The following is a 12,869-nucleotide window of genomic DNA, read 5'->3' as shown; positions in this document are numbered from 1 at the left end:
ATCCACTCTCACCGCGACACCATCCACGCTCACTCCTACACCATCCACGCTCACCTTTACAACCTCCACGCTCGCCTTTACAACCTCCACGCTCACCCCCTACACCATCTTCGCTCACTCCTGCAACATCCACTCTCGCCCCTACAATATCCACGCTCACCCCTACACCAGCCACGCTCACCCCTACACCATCCACGCTCACTCCTACACCAGCCACTCTCACCTCTCCAACATCCATACTCACCCCGACACCATCCACTCTCACCGCGACACCATCCACTCTCACACCCCACTCCATCCTCGCCCCCTTCTTGGGTGTCTGTATATACATCTGGGGTTATGTGTTTCCTCTCTCTCGTAAATTTAGCTCTTCTGTACCTGATGATGACTGCTTGTGTTGCAACCGAAACGTCGTACGCTATTGTTATTTTATTATTTTTTATTTATACGTGACTTTACCGAAAAAAACAAAGAGTAATTCTTGCAGTCACGAAAGCTTCGAATCAAGTCATCCAGACTGTTTGATGCCACTCTTTTGGGGATCAACCAGGAGCACAGAATAAAGGTTTTATGAGCGATGACCTCCAAAAGTATAGTTGAATGTTGATTGTTTTCTACATCTGAATGTGCGACAGGTCTTTCCAAGCATGGCCTACGACCATATCACCCTGAATGCGCCCGATCTCGTCTGATCTCGGAAACTAAGCAGGGTCGAGTCTGGTTAGTACTTGGATGGGAGACTGCCTGGGAATAGCAGGTGTTGTATGCTTTTGTTTACTTGGATCTGGATGGCTCGCTTTTTACACTTCGACTCATCCAGTGAGTGCACCTGCCAATTTCACGTCGATATGGTGTACTGCATTGGGATCAATATTTTCTTGTAAAATAATGTTTGATGCCACTCTTTTGGGGCTCAACCAGGAGCTCAGAAACAGGTCCCTGCAGGGTGGGCTGGTAGGACAAGTCTCTGCGCTGTCTATTACTGATTTTATACACCCAACAGCACGAGATTTCACTTCGTTAAAGTATTGAAAGGGGACGGACGGACGTACGGACACATTAATCTATTGCAGGCTGGTACACTCAGTTTACAACTTCGTTCCTACCAGTATAAAGGTTTTTTGAGCGATGACCTCCAGAAGTAAAGTTGAATGTTGATTGTTTTATACATCTGAATGTGCGACAGGTCTTTCCAAGCATGGCCTACGACCATATCACCCTGAATGCGCCCGATCTCGTCTGATCTCGGAAGCTAAGCACGGTCGAGTCTGGTTAGTACTTGGATAGGAGACTGCCTGGGAATACCAGGTGTTGTAGGCTTTTGTATATTTGGATCTGGATGGGTCGCTTTTTACACTTCCACTCATCCAGTGAGTGCACCTGCCAATTTCACATCGATATGGTGTACTGCATTGGGATCAATATTTTCTCGTAAAATACTGTTTGATACCACTCTTTCGAGGCTAAACCAGGAGCTCAGAATAAACGTTTTCATGAGCGATAACCTCCAGTAGTATAGTTGAATGTTGATTGTTTTATACATATGAGTGTTCGACAGGTCTCTGCAAGCACGGCCTACGTCCATATCACCCTGAATGCGCCCGAACTCGTCTGATCTCGGAAGCTAAGCAGGGTCGAGCCTGGTTAGTACTTGGATGCGAGACTGCCTGGGAATACCTGGTGTTGTAGGCTTTTGCATTGTTATATCTGGATGGGTCGCTTTTTACACTTCGACTCATCCAGACTGTTTGATGCCACTCTTTCGGGGCTCAACCAGGAGCTCAGAATATAAGTATTCATGAACGATGATTTCCAGAAATATAGTTGAACTTTAATTGTTTCATACATCTGAATGTGCGACAGGTGTGTGCAAGCATGGCCTACGACCATATCACCCTGAATGCGCCCAATCTTGTCTGATCTCGGAAGCTAAGCAGGGTCGAGCATGGTGAGTACTTGGATGGCAGACTGCCTAGGAACACCAGGTGTTGTAGGATTTTGTATTTTTGGATCTGGATGGGTCGCTTTTTACACTTCGACTCATCCAGTGAGTGCACGTGCCAATTTCACGTCGATATGGTGTACTGCATTGGGATCAATATTTTATCGTAAAATAATGTTTGATGCCACTCTTTCGGGGCTCAACCAGGAGCTCAGAATAAAGGTTTTATGAGCGATGACCTCCAGAAGTATAGTTGAATGTTGATTGTTTTATACATCTGAATGTGCGACAGGTCTTTCCAAGCATGGCCTACGACCATATCACCCTGAATGCGCCCGATCTCGTCTAATCTCGGAAGCTAAGCAGAGTCGAGCCTGGTTAGTACTTGGATGGGAGACTGCCTGGGAATACCAGGTGTTGTAGGCTTTTGCATTGTTGTATCTGGATGGGTCGCTTTTTACACTTCGACTCATCCAGTGAGTGCACCTGCCAATTTCACGTCGATATGGTGTACTGCATTGGGATCAATATTTTATTGTAAAATACTGTTTGATGCTACTCATTCGGGGCTAAACCAGGAGCTCAGAATAAACGTTTTCATGAGCGATGACGCCGACGTGTTCAGTGAGCACGATTCGGATGTGGGCCGGACTGACCTTGTTAAGCACCAAATTGGCACCGGTGCCGCCCAACCAATTAAACTCCCCACATACCGAGTGGGCGCGCCTGAACGGGCCCAGATTAAAGATGCCATCGTGGAAATGCTCCGAGATAACATAATCCAGCCCTCAGCTAGCCCCTGGTCTGCCCCGGTGGTACTGGTGATGAAAAAGGATGGGTCGACCCGGTTTTGTGTTGATTACCGAAAGTTGAACGCAGTCACCCTCGGCGATGCCTTCCCCATCCCCCGCATCGATGACACCTTTGACAGCCTCGCGGTGGCGCGGTATTTTTCCACCCTCGATCTAGCATCCGGGTACTGGCAGGTGGATATGGCGGAGGAGGATCGGCCAATGACTGCATTTACCAAACCGATGGGACTGTTTGAGTTTCGGATACTCCCGTTCGGACTCACTAATGTGCCTGCGACGTTCCAGTGGTTGATGGAGCTGGTGATGCGGGGCTTGCAGTGGGAACAGTGCCTAATTTACCTGGATGACGTGATAGTGTTCAGTATATCTCTGTCTGAGGACTGGTCCAGGTTATGAGAGGTGTTCCAGCGACTGCGAGCCGCCCATCTCAAACTCAAGCCACGTAAGTGTTATGTTGCGCAGCACAAGGTGGGGTACCTTGGACACCGAATCAGCGAGGCAGGGTTGCGCACCGATCCGGAGAAGGTACGCGCCATAGTGGAATGGCCATGGCCAAGGAACCTGATGGAGATCAGGTCATTCTTGGGGCTCGCCACCTATTATCATCGATTTGTAAAGGGATTCAGCGAGATTGCACGCCCCCTCACCCAACTCACTTCCCCTAAGAACCCTTATCAGTGGACGGAGGCCGCCTGACGGCCTTCACCACCCTCAAAGACCACCTCACCCATACCCCCACCCTGGCTTTCCCGGATTTTTCCACCGATTTGATTTTGGACACCGACGCCTGCAGCTATGAGCTGGGCGCGGTGTTGTCACAGGTGCAGGATGGGATGGAGCGGGCCATCGCATACGCCAGCTGGACCCTGAGCAGGGCCGAGCTGAACTATTGCGTGACCCGTCAGGAACTGTATGCCGTGATCTTCACATGTAAACAGTTCTGGCCGTATTTGTATGGCAGAAAATGTCGGGTGCGGAGTGACCATTATGCTCTGCAGCTCCATCTCACATTCAAGAAACCGCGGGGGCAGATGACCCGATGGCTGGCGCAGCTGCAGGAATACAACCTGCAGATCGAGTACCGGGCTGGGCGGATGCACGAAAATGTGGACACCTTGTCGAGGCAGCCCATGGTATGCGCCGAGACGAGGGCGGAGGAGGCCTGCCCATGCTTCATGGGGGACGCTGCCAACAGGCAACGCCCCCCCGGGAGCGCACTGAGACCCCCCTCTCACGAGAGAGAGTGCAGTATGCGCCGCGGAGACCCCTACAGAAGGAGCCGACGGACTGCCCCACCCTGACCGGGCGGATCCAAGAGGACGTCAGCTGCGCCTTCCCGGGCCTGGACGACGAGCAGTTGAGACAGACCCAGCAACGGGACCCGGATCTGGCGGCAGTGGAAGCGGCCCTGCGGGAAAAGAAGAGCACCCTACCAGGACCCTGGAGTGGTTTGTATGCCCGGTTGTGTTTGCAGAACGGGGTGGTAAGAGGGTGCATCTGTGTTCCCGCCCAGGTGCGACCCCAGCTGCTATGGCTGGTGCACGACCACCTGCTCGGGGGCCATGATGGGGAACGGCGCACTAGGGAGACCCTGCGTCGCCAATATCTCTGGCCCAAATTGGCGCAAGACGTGGCCGCCTGGGTACAGGGCTGCCGCGCGTGTCAGCAATGTGGGCCGAAAGCGGCGCAATATCAGGTACCCCTGAGGCCGTTCCGCGTCAGTCGGACAAACCAGCTGGTTGGGATCGACCTACAGGGGCCATTTCCGCGATCCCACCGGTGGAGTATTTCGCACGCTATCCCGTGGCGGTGGCCATCCCCGATAAGACGGCCCTTGTGGTGGCCTGGGCATTCGTGGAGCACTACGTACTTAAGCACGGGATCTCCGAATGGGTCATTACCGAGCAAGGTAGTGAGTTCGAGGCAGAGCTGTTTCAGGTGCTGTGCCGCGAGTTCGGAATCCAGAAGGACCGAACCACGGCGTACCACCCCCAGGTGAACGGTATGGTGGAGCGTATGAACCAGACCTTAGCTGGGAAGCTCAAATGCATGGTGGCCGCAACTCAGCAGGACTGGGACGAACACCTCCCCTATGCCCTGTTCTCCTACGCCACCACAGTACACACGTCTACGGGACAGACCCTGTTCCTAATGATGTGTGGCCGTGAGTCTCGTCTACCTGCAGATCTGCTGTTCGGCGTTCCCCCACTGCAACGGGATGAGGGGAGCCGCCCCGTGGAGCACCTGATGGAGACTCTGCGAGGGGCCCGGGGCCGGGCCTACCCACAAGGAGAGGCCGCGCATCGGCACCAAGAGCAGGGCGCCCGGCCCCTTATGGAGCCCCCCTTCTACTCGGCGGGCTCTAACGTGTGGCTATACACCCCTCGTGTCGGGGCTGGACAGCTGGGGAAACTGACCACCTACTGGCGCGGACCCTGGACCGTGGGGCGGCAGATCTCCCCCTGGACGGTGCTGATTCAGGGCGGAGACAGGGGCCGAGAGATGGTGGTCAACGTCCGCCAATTAAAACCATGGAAGGCAGCCCCAGCAAGGGAGAACCCCGCAGTTTGGGTACCCCGAAATCCCGGGGTCCCAACACCCTCCATGCTCGGCCCCGAGGGGTCACGGCCCAGGCCGGGGGGGGCGGGGACGATGGCACCTAAACCCTGCTGCCTCTGAGTTTGTTCCCCAGCCCACAGGTGCCGAGGGACGAGAGGAGCCATTGGAATGGAGGAAGAGACCGCCGCTAAAAGCCCAAAAGACGGAGCCACCACCCCCGAGGCCAGCCACGAGGGCCGGGCGAGTCCCGCGGACCCCGCGGCGCTACCTCGTGGGGGCAACCCAGGCGAGATGCTCCAGTCAACCCGGGACGGAGACTGGCACCTCGGCGGGCTATGTGGTGCCATAGCAGCGAAGCCACTCCGTCGGAGCCATGCCTGCAACGCCACCACGGGAGAGCGTGCAGGCCGAAGCTGCTTCTCCCTCACCATCCCCAAAATGAGCACACACAACACACACACCCCCCACGTAGGACCTCGTGGGGAAGTCACCTGGCCTCCAGGTTTTCACCCAGGGGCCTTCTTCGTAGGGACATCCCTCACGGTTTCCTGGGGCCAGGGAATTGTCCGACTTCCCCCAGGTTGAATTACACCACAGAGCCGTGAATTGACGTGCAATTGCATGCTCACGACAAGGCTACTCAGTCACCGCGGTTAGGTCCACACGAGCACCAGGGGAAGCATCCGATTGGCCGGCAAAGTACGCTTGCACGCCGTGGCCAATGGCAACGGCCCAACGGCGGCCCCTGTTGATGGGTAGAGAGGGAAGCGGACGTCTGTGAAGGCACCGAGGTGGGCGCACCAATGGCGGTGGGGTATCGCGGCTTAGCCGGGCAGACCTTTGATGTAGAGAGGGATAAAATGGGAGAGGAGAGCGACGATGGGGGTTCGCGTTCTCCTCAAATGAGCGATCGGAGCAGTCAGCTTGCCGGCCACTGGGTCGTCCGTGGGACGAGTATCAGCGAAGCCAGGCCCCGCTCCCCGCAAGAACCTCGTGCAGCCTCGTCTCTCCGCGACGGCCCACGCATCGGAGGCGAAATGTGAGTACGAAAGCGAGAGTGGGGAGTTTCACTCCAAGGGGACGAGGTAGATCAGGTTTAGACCATCGAGAGATAGGTTAAACCTGCCCTGCTGACCCGGACTGACTTGGGTAATAGTAGCCCACAGACACGCCAGGAATAAATCGTCAGTGATCAACAAACCTTGTGTGGTTTCTGCGAGTGTGGAACGGGCACATGGTGGTGTGAGTCCGCTCGTCGTGGTACGGGGATTTGCACGTGGGTAACTCTGTTGAGGCGGCCATTGTGTGCGGGCCCGACCGGGGTTCCTGCGTCGTACCCTGTGTTTGTGCGCGAGTGTGTATTTACCCACGTGTTTGCGCTCGCCCCTGCGCGTAGCTCGTGATTAGCGTGTGTGTGTGGCGAGCGGCGGCGGACTCGTACAGGGGCACGTGAGGTTACTCATCCGCCCTTGTGTTTAACGTGTGCGTCAGGTAGACAGGCGGCGTACACGCAAAATTATCCATACTGCCTTTGTTTAGCCTGTGCCCGCGGTGAGCGACGGTGGACTCGCCTGGGTACACGTGGGATTATCCCTACAGCCCTTTAAACAATCTCCATTGCCCGCCCTCGGTGGCAACGCGTGTGCGAAGGACGTAATTGCCCTCTGACCCCCGGTTCAGCGCGTGAGAGTGGTGCGTGGGGTTGTGTGAACGGATACGTCGCGTTTGAGTGGCTGAGAAGCGACAGATTGATTCCAGGCAGCCATGCGCCAGCCCCGAGCTATGCCCCCCAAACAGAACCTGCGGACCCGAGGGGCTCCGGCGCGAGGAGAGGAGCTGGGGAGCAGTAGCCCTCTCCCCACGAGTGAGCAGTTGGATAGCGGTGGCTCTCACATGAGCGAGGAGTCCGGAACCTGCAGCTCTCCCGAGATCAACCCTCCCCCGGAGGGGGAGCCAGGGGCCCACGTCCCTCACAATATCGCGTCCCTCCTGCGTTCTCTGCGGCTGTGCCGATCTGATTATAGAGTGCTTTGGGAAGGGTAATTGCCCGAAACGTGTTTTGATGTTGCGCGCCAGTTCCTCGTGAGAGTGGACCGGGCTCTTATTCTCGTAGAATCGCAGCCACGCGCTCTGCTCGGGAGTCGCGAGCGACGCGCGGTTGCGTGAGGCGCTGTCTGCTGCTACTGCAGCAGCTGCAGTAGCCGAGGAGGGCTCTGTCTCAACCGAGAAAGCGGTGATATAGAGGATGTGTCACCCATCCTCACACACTCGCACAACACAAACAGCACGCATACCTTCCGCACTCGACATCACGCATGCCTAACGCATCAAGGGTCGGAGGTCAGGGATCACCACGTCACGCACGCGGCACGCTCGGGCGGGGAAGAGAGATCGGGGTGTGAGCACGACGTGCACGAAACGCAATCCGATGAGTGAGTGGTTGACACTCGGATCGGATTGGTGCGGAGAGCGGATCGGGAAAGAGCGAGAAGTGGGAGAAAGGTAATTGGTGGAGAAGAGGTTTCAAAGTGACTGAAAAACGTGGAACTGGGTTGGTTTGATGATGAGTGTTGCTGTAATGTACGAGCGGTGACAACGAAATAAATAAGTTGAAGTACACCAGCCCGAGTCTCCTTTTCAATGTGTCCTCGTCGTCCTCACCATGTCTGGACGTGGCAAGACCGGTGGTTAATCTCGAGCCAAGGCAAAGTCCCGTGCAGCACACTCGCACGAATATTTTCATAACCAAACGCTCTCAGCATTGAGCGTTTGGTTACAAAAACATGTTTTCTGTCGGTAGGTTTTCGCAGTGCATAGTTGTGTACCAAAACGATTTCAGAGTCATGGTTTTGAACAACCATGCAGTAAAATCTATTTCATTCGTGGTGGTCTCAACAAAGAGCATATTCTATACACGATATTTGAATGTTGCGATAATTTTCACCCGAATTATGGGGAAGTGAAATCCAAACAATGGAAAGAGGTTTTACATCTGACACTTGTTATGACCTCGTTATTACATCTTAAAAAATGTGCAGTTTCAAAGATTAACATCTTATTTAGATGATGTATACTGAATGGTGCCAAAACAACCACTGCACGGTCTCTCGTGGTTTTAATCGAGTATCTTTTTTTGGAAGGGTATTTTCTTGAGAAAGGAGCAGCGCTTAAGGACACCAAAGCAGCTCATAGCCACTTGACTTTGATGCGGCATTCTGCAATGATACAAACCACGAGCGTCGAGTTTGTTATGAAAACGGCTTCCCCATCGAGTCCTTTGCAAGCTGACGACCCCAATCAACACGCTCCCTTAGCATCACGTCACGACTCCACGGACCAATGAGAGCGCGCTCTGCGCCAGAGATCTCTGATCTCCAGGTTCGCAGCGCGCTAACCGTTGCACCACCGCTCCCCACACTTTCACAAACAAAGACAAAGATCCCCCGTGTAGCCTTAACAGAATGTTGGGGCAGGTACTGTTAGCGACTACCTATGAAGAACGGCACGGTACACGAGGGCATAAGTGACCAACACCATCCCCGGCCGCATTTGTCTCCCTAGTCGTGATGTTTACACAACGTGTTGATTTCAGGCTGAATTAGCGAGGCCAATAACCGATTCAGACAATCGTCACTTGTCTTTGCCGTGAGCGGGAATCGAACTGATTGGCCGGCTTCGTGGCGAAGTGCGTTAATCACAACACTACCGCTCCCCACATTCACCAGCTCACACAAAGACACAGATCCCGCAGCACCTACCCCCCAACAGCCCTAACAGATTATTAGGGCAGGTGCTGTGAGCAAGCACCTGTGAAGGCCAGCACGGCTTGGCGAATGGGTTATTGTATGCTTGAGAACTTGAGAGGGTGGGTGGGTGGTTTGTGAGTTATTGATTGGATTTCTCCAGTATAAATACATATTCTAATTAATTTGTACGTAGGTATCTTAAATAAATATTCGGACAATGGAACATCTATTTACATTCGTATTCACGCGTTGTTATACGAAGTGTATTTGTTGGGGTGTGTGTGTGCACCTTCTACCAACAGTCTGTTCAGAAGGGTGCGCGAGGCGCGTGTGAGTGGTTCGTGTGCTGGGTTCCTCTCTGATTCGTGTACCAAGGAGCACGTGACTCGCCGTGGCGTCACCCAAATCGCCAGTTGCCTCGCAACGAGTTGTCCGACGCGCCGTCACGAGGCCCTAACCGATGTCACGTGGTCCTAACTGCCATATTGAGCAGAGGCGTTGAGCAGAGAGCTGCGTTCTTGCGTTGCTCAAGATTTCCAAATGATGACCTCATACGAGAATATTGCACGAAAAGATATTGACATGGTGAGTGGAGCGAGTGTTGCTGTGTGTGTGTGTAGATTCCTGTGTGGGGAGTAGGCAGGGCTGTTGTGTCGCTAGAGGAGTAGCGCGAATTTATATTCCACGGTGGTTGGTATTTAGTGAAAAAGTCATGGGCCTCCTCTTTGTCTACTCAGACTCAAAACGATTACAGTATCTGATTCAACGTGTTAAAACATCACCTATGTAAAGAGCCCCCGTTGAAAACATCAGCATAGGGGAGACAAAGGTGGCCAGGCGTGGTGTGCCGTGCTGCTCTTCAGCACAGCACTGGTCCAAGGCTGCCAGGGGGATCTTCGTCTCTGTAGCTGTATATGAGGAGCATGCTTAGCGGCACGCTTCACGATTTTCTTCCTCCGCCTCCCCCCCGTTCCCTCCCTTTCGACTCCGGATTCTGAGAAGCCTGCGAAGTCCCCCTCCACAGCCGCTTGGGCCGAAGTGGTCGCAGACTACGAGGCGAACCAAGGTACTGAACATCTTTGAAAACGAGCTGTATAGTTCATCGTATTCCTCCAGTATGAATATAGATTGAGATTCTGATTCTGACTAGGGGCAGGTGCTCATAGCAAGTACCAATCAGCACCACCACTCACTTTCCTCAAATAGCTTTAACGTGCCCGTCCTTGATCGATAGTAAACAATAATTTAATACCGACGATGAGTACATCAATGTGCGTGTCTCTTTGGCCTGTGGCCACATCTGCCAGAAGCACTTATGTGTAAATTTGCCTCTTTGGTTTTCCTTCTAAAGAACGTGACGAGTTGCTATCTATTTAACAAGTAATTAAGTCATAAGGATAGTCTCGGTAACGATAAATAAGTAAATCAATGATAAACGAGCGCTAAGTAAACAAGTAAAGTCTTTATTATAGCGATGTCGGTGGGCAACAACAAACCCGGGTAGCCATGGCAACGGCCTCCCCGCTCCAACTGTCGCCAACGGTCCAGGCCTCGAGCCCCGCCCTCTGGTGACGTCACTGCCACGGCCTATGTGGCCCCGCCCCCGTCTTCTGCAGGCTCCGCCCCCATCGTAGAACACTACAATTATAATCTTAGCTCTTTCGGTAAAGTCACGTTGAAGGGAAACAATAAAATAATAAAATATATATAAAACAATAAAAATTCTCACGACGTTTCGACCGTTTGTGTTATGTTCCCTTCAATGTGACTTTACCGAAAGTGCTAAGAATATGAATTACTGCAGTCACGAAAGCTTTAAATCAAAATTTACACTACAATTACTTTGATATAAAATATAATTAGTATATAATTACAATAAAAACATTGATGACATGGCCGTCTAGATGCGTTGCCTAGCCAAGGTCACCCTCGCAATGATGTATTTGGGACGTACATATTCCAAGGTCCGTGTGCTCCTCCCACAAGCTTTCCATGCAATTCTAAGGGTGCAGCCGACGTTTAAGTACAATGATCATAGAATGTTGACGTGGATGACTGAATGACGAATGTGAGTACTTGCATGATGATAATTAAGGGTACGGTCCAGGTACTGCCCAGTGCTGATGACATCCCCCTACTGTGCCCTAGGTCTCACTCATCCCCCAGAATCCTGTGAAGGAGCGGAGTCAACAGAGTACCACCACCTCCTCCACGACGCCTGCCTCCTGACAGCCGAGAATCCCCTGCTGGGATATGAACAGCTGTGCAGCTGCTGTTGCTGCCTGGGCCTGTGCGGGCCTCAGTTATCTCAGGTCGACCCTGCGCCAGTTCCTACAGTCGGGTTCTGGGAGGCGGCGGCTGTTAAGGACATCTGGCTCGAGATGGAAGCAGCCAAGAAGTCACCTCAACGACGCCGGCAGAAAAAAGCAGCTGGACCCAACAGCAGCAGCTGCTTGGCTCGTCCCACAAAGCGTCCCCGAGCTCCGGTGGGGGTGATGACGCGGGCCCAGAGGACTTGCCCCTCCTTCGTGGCCGAGGAGCAGGGCTACGAAGTGGGAGGCCACCTGAGAGTCAACCTCTCATATTATAATGACTTTTGCGGGAGGCCTTCACTCAGCAAGAAGAGGCGCTGCCACGGGGAGAAGATTTTCGTCTGAAAATCTTCTCCCCGCCTCCCCTCCATCCTGCCCGACCATCTCACCCCCCACCATCACTCTCCAAACCACCCTCCACCATCACCATCCACTCACCCCCCACCTTCACAGTAAGCCCCAACCCCCATCATCACTATTCGGTGTGCCCTCCACCATCACTATCCGCCCCAAACCCCACAATCACCATCCAACCAGCCCCGCAACATCACTATCCACCCATCCCCCACCATCACAATCTGCCCCATCCACCACCATCAACGAACGCCTCATCCCCACTATCCCCCCCCACCACCATTACTATACACCCATCCCCCCACCATCACGATCTGCCCGACCAACTACAATCACTATTAGCCCCACCCCTTACCAATACAATCCGCCTCACCCTTCCCCATCACGATCCGCCTCACTCCTCACCATCACTATCCGCCCCCCCCCCCCCCCTAACATCACTATTCACCACCCCTCACCATCACTATCCAACCCAGCCACTACCATCACAATCCGCCCGACCCCCTACCATCACTATCCGCCCCAAACCCCACAATCACTATCCAACAAACGCCGCAACATCACGATCCACCCAACCCCCCAACATCACAATCTGCCCCACCCACCGTCATTACTATACGCCCATCCCACCGCCATCACGATCTGCCCCACCCACCACAATCACTATTAACCCCACCCCTTACCATTCCTATCCGCCTCACCCTTCACCATCACTACCCTCCTCAATCTCCCCCATCACAATCCACCCACCCCTCACCATCACTATCCACCTGAACCTGCACCATCACGATCCGCCACACGCCCAAATATTACTATATGCCCATCCCCCCCACCATCACTATCTTCCCCACCCACAACAATCGCTTTTCGCCCCACCCCTTACCATCACTATCCAACCCATCCTCGACAAAGACCAAGAAAACGAATCCAAGATGGCCGCCTGAGGCGCGCGTGCGCTCCCGGGGCGTTCCCGGGCCGCACTCCGAGCAGGGGCTGGTGGGGCCGTTTGTGAGGGGCCGAGGGAGCCGACAGAAGGATCCGATGGAGCCGAGGGGGCCGGGGGGGGGGGCGACGGGGGTGGGGGGGGGGCGACGGAGCCGGGGGGGGGGCGACGGAGCCGGGGGGGGGGCGACGGAGCCGGGGG

At 54.1% G+C, this 12,869-nt stretch overlaps 4 non-coding genes and 1 pseudogene across 4 annotated transcripts; all 5 read left to right on the top strand.

The window, feature by feature from the left end:
• Positions 1 to 650: 650 nt before the first annotated feature.
• LOC142927771 (5S ribosomal RNA) lies at positions 651 to 769 on the top strand. Its single transcript, XR_012944695.1, has one exon. It is a non-coding gene; the product is annotated as a 5S ribosomal RNA (ribosomal RNA).
• A 432-nt stretch (positions 770 to 1,201) lies between these two features.
• LOC142925845 (5S ribosomal RNA) lies at positions 1,202 to 1,320 on the top strand. Its single transcript, XR_012942768.1, has one exon. It is a non-coding gene; the product is annotated as a 5S ribosomal RNA (ribosomal RNA).
• Positions 1,321 to 1,573: 253 nt separating this feature from the next.
• Positions 1,574 to 1,692, top strand: LOC142927387 (5S ribosomal RNA). The gene has a single exon (XR_012944312.1). It is a non-coding gene; the product is annotated as a 5S ribosomal RNA (ribosomal RNA).
• A 186-nt stretch (positions 1,693 to 1,878) lies between these two features.
• On the top strand, positions 1,879 to 1,997 carry LOC142928569 (5S ribosomal RNA; annotated as a pseudogene).
• Positions 1,998 to 2,249: 252 nt separating this feature from the next.
• LOC142926709 (5S ribosomal RNA) lies at positions 2,250 to 2,368 on the top strand. The gene has a single exon (XR_012943633.1). It is a non-coding gene; the product is annotated as a 5S ribosomal RNA (ribosomal RNA).
• Positions 2,369 to 12,869: the final 10,501 nt, after the last annotated feature.

The sequence above is a fragment of the Petromyzon marinus genome, chromosome 23 (assembly GCF_048934315.1).
Source record: "Petromyzon marinus isolate PM22_M1 ecotype Great Lakes invasive population chromosome 23, UKy_Petmar_22M1.pri1.0, whole genome shotgun sequence".
NCBI classification, from domain to species: domain Eukaryota; kingdom Metazoa; phylum Chordata; class Hyperoartia; order Petromyzontiformes; family Petromyzontidae; genus Petromyzon; species Petromyzon marinus.
Note: the sequence above shows the minus strand (reverse complement) of the source record. Positions and strands in the feature narration are given on the sequence as shown.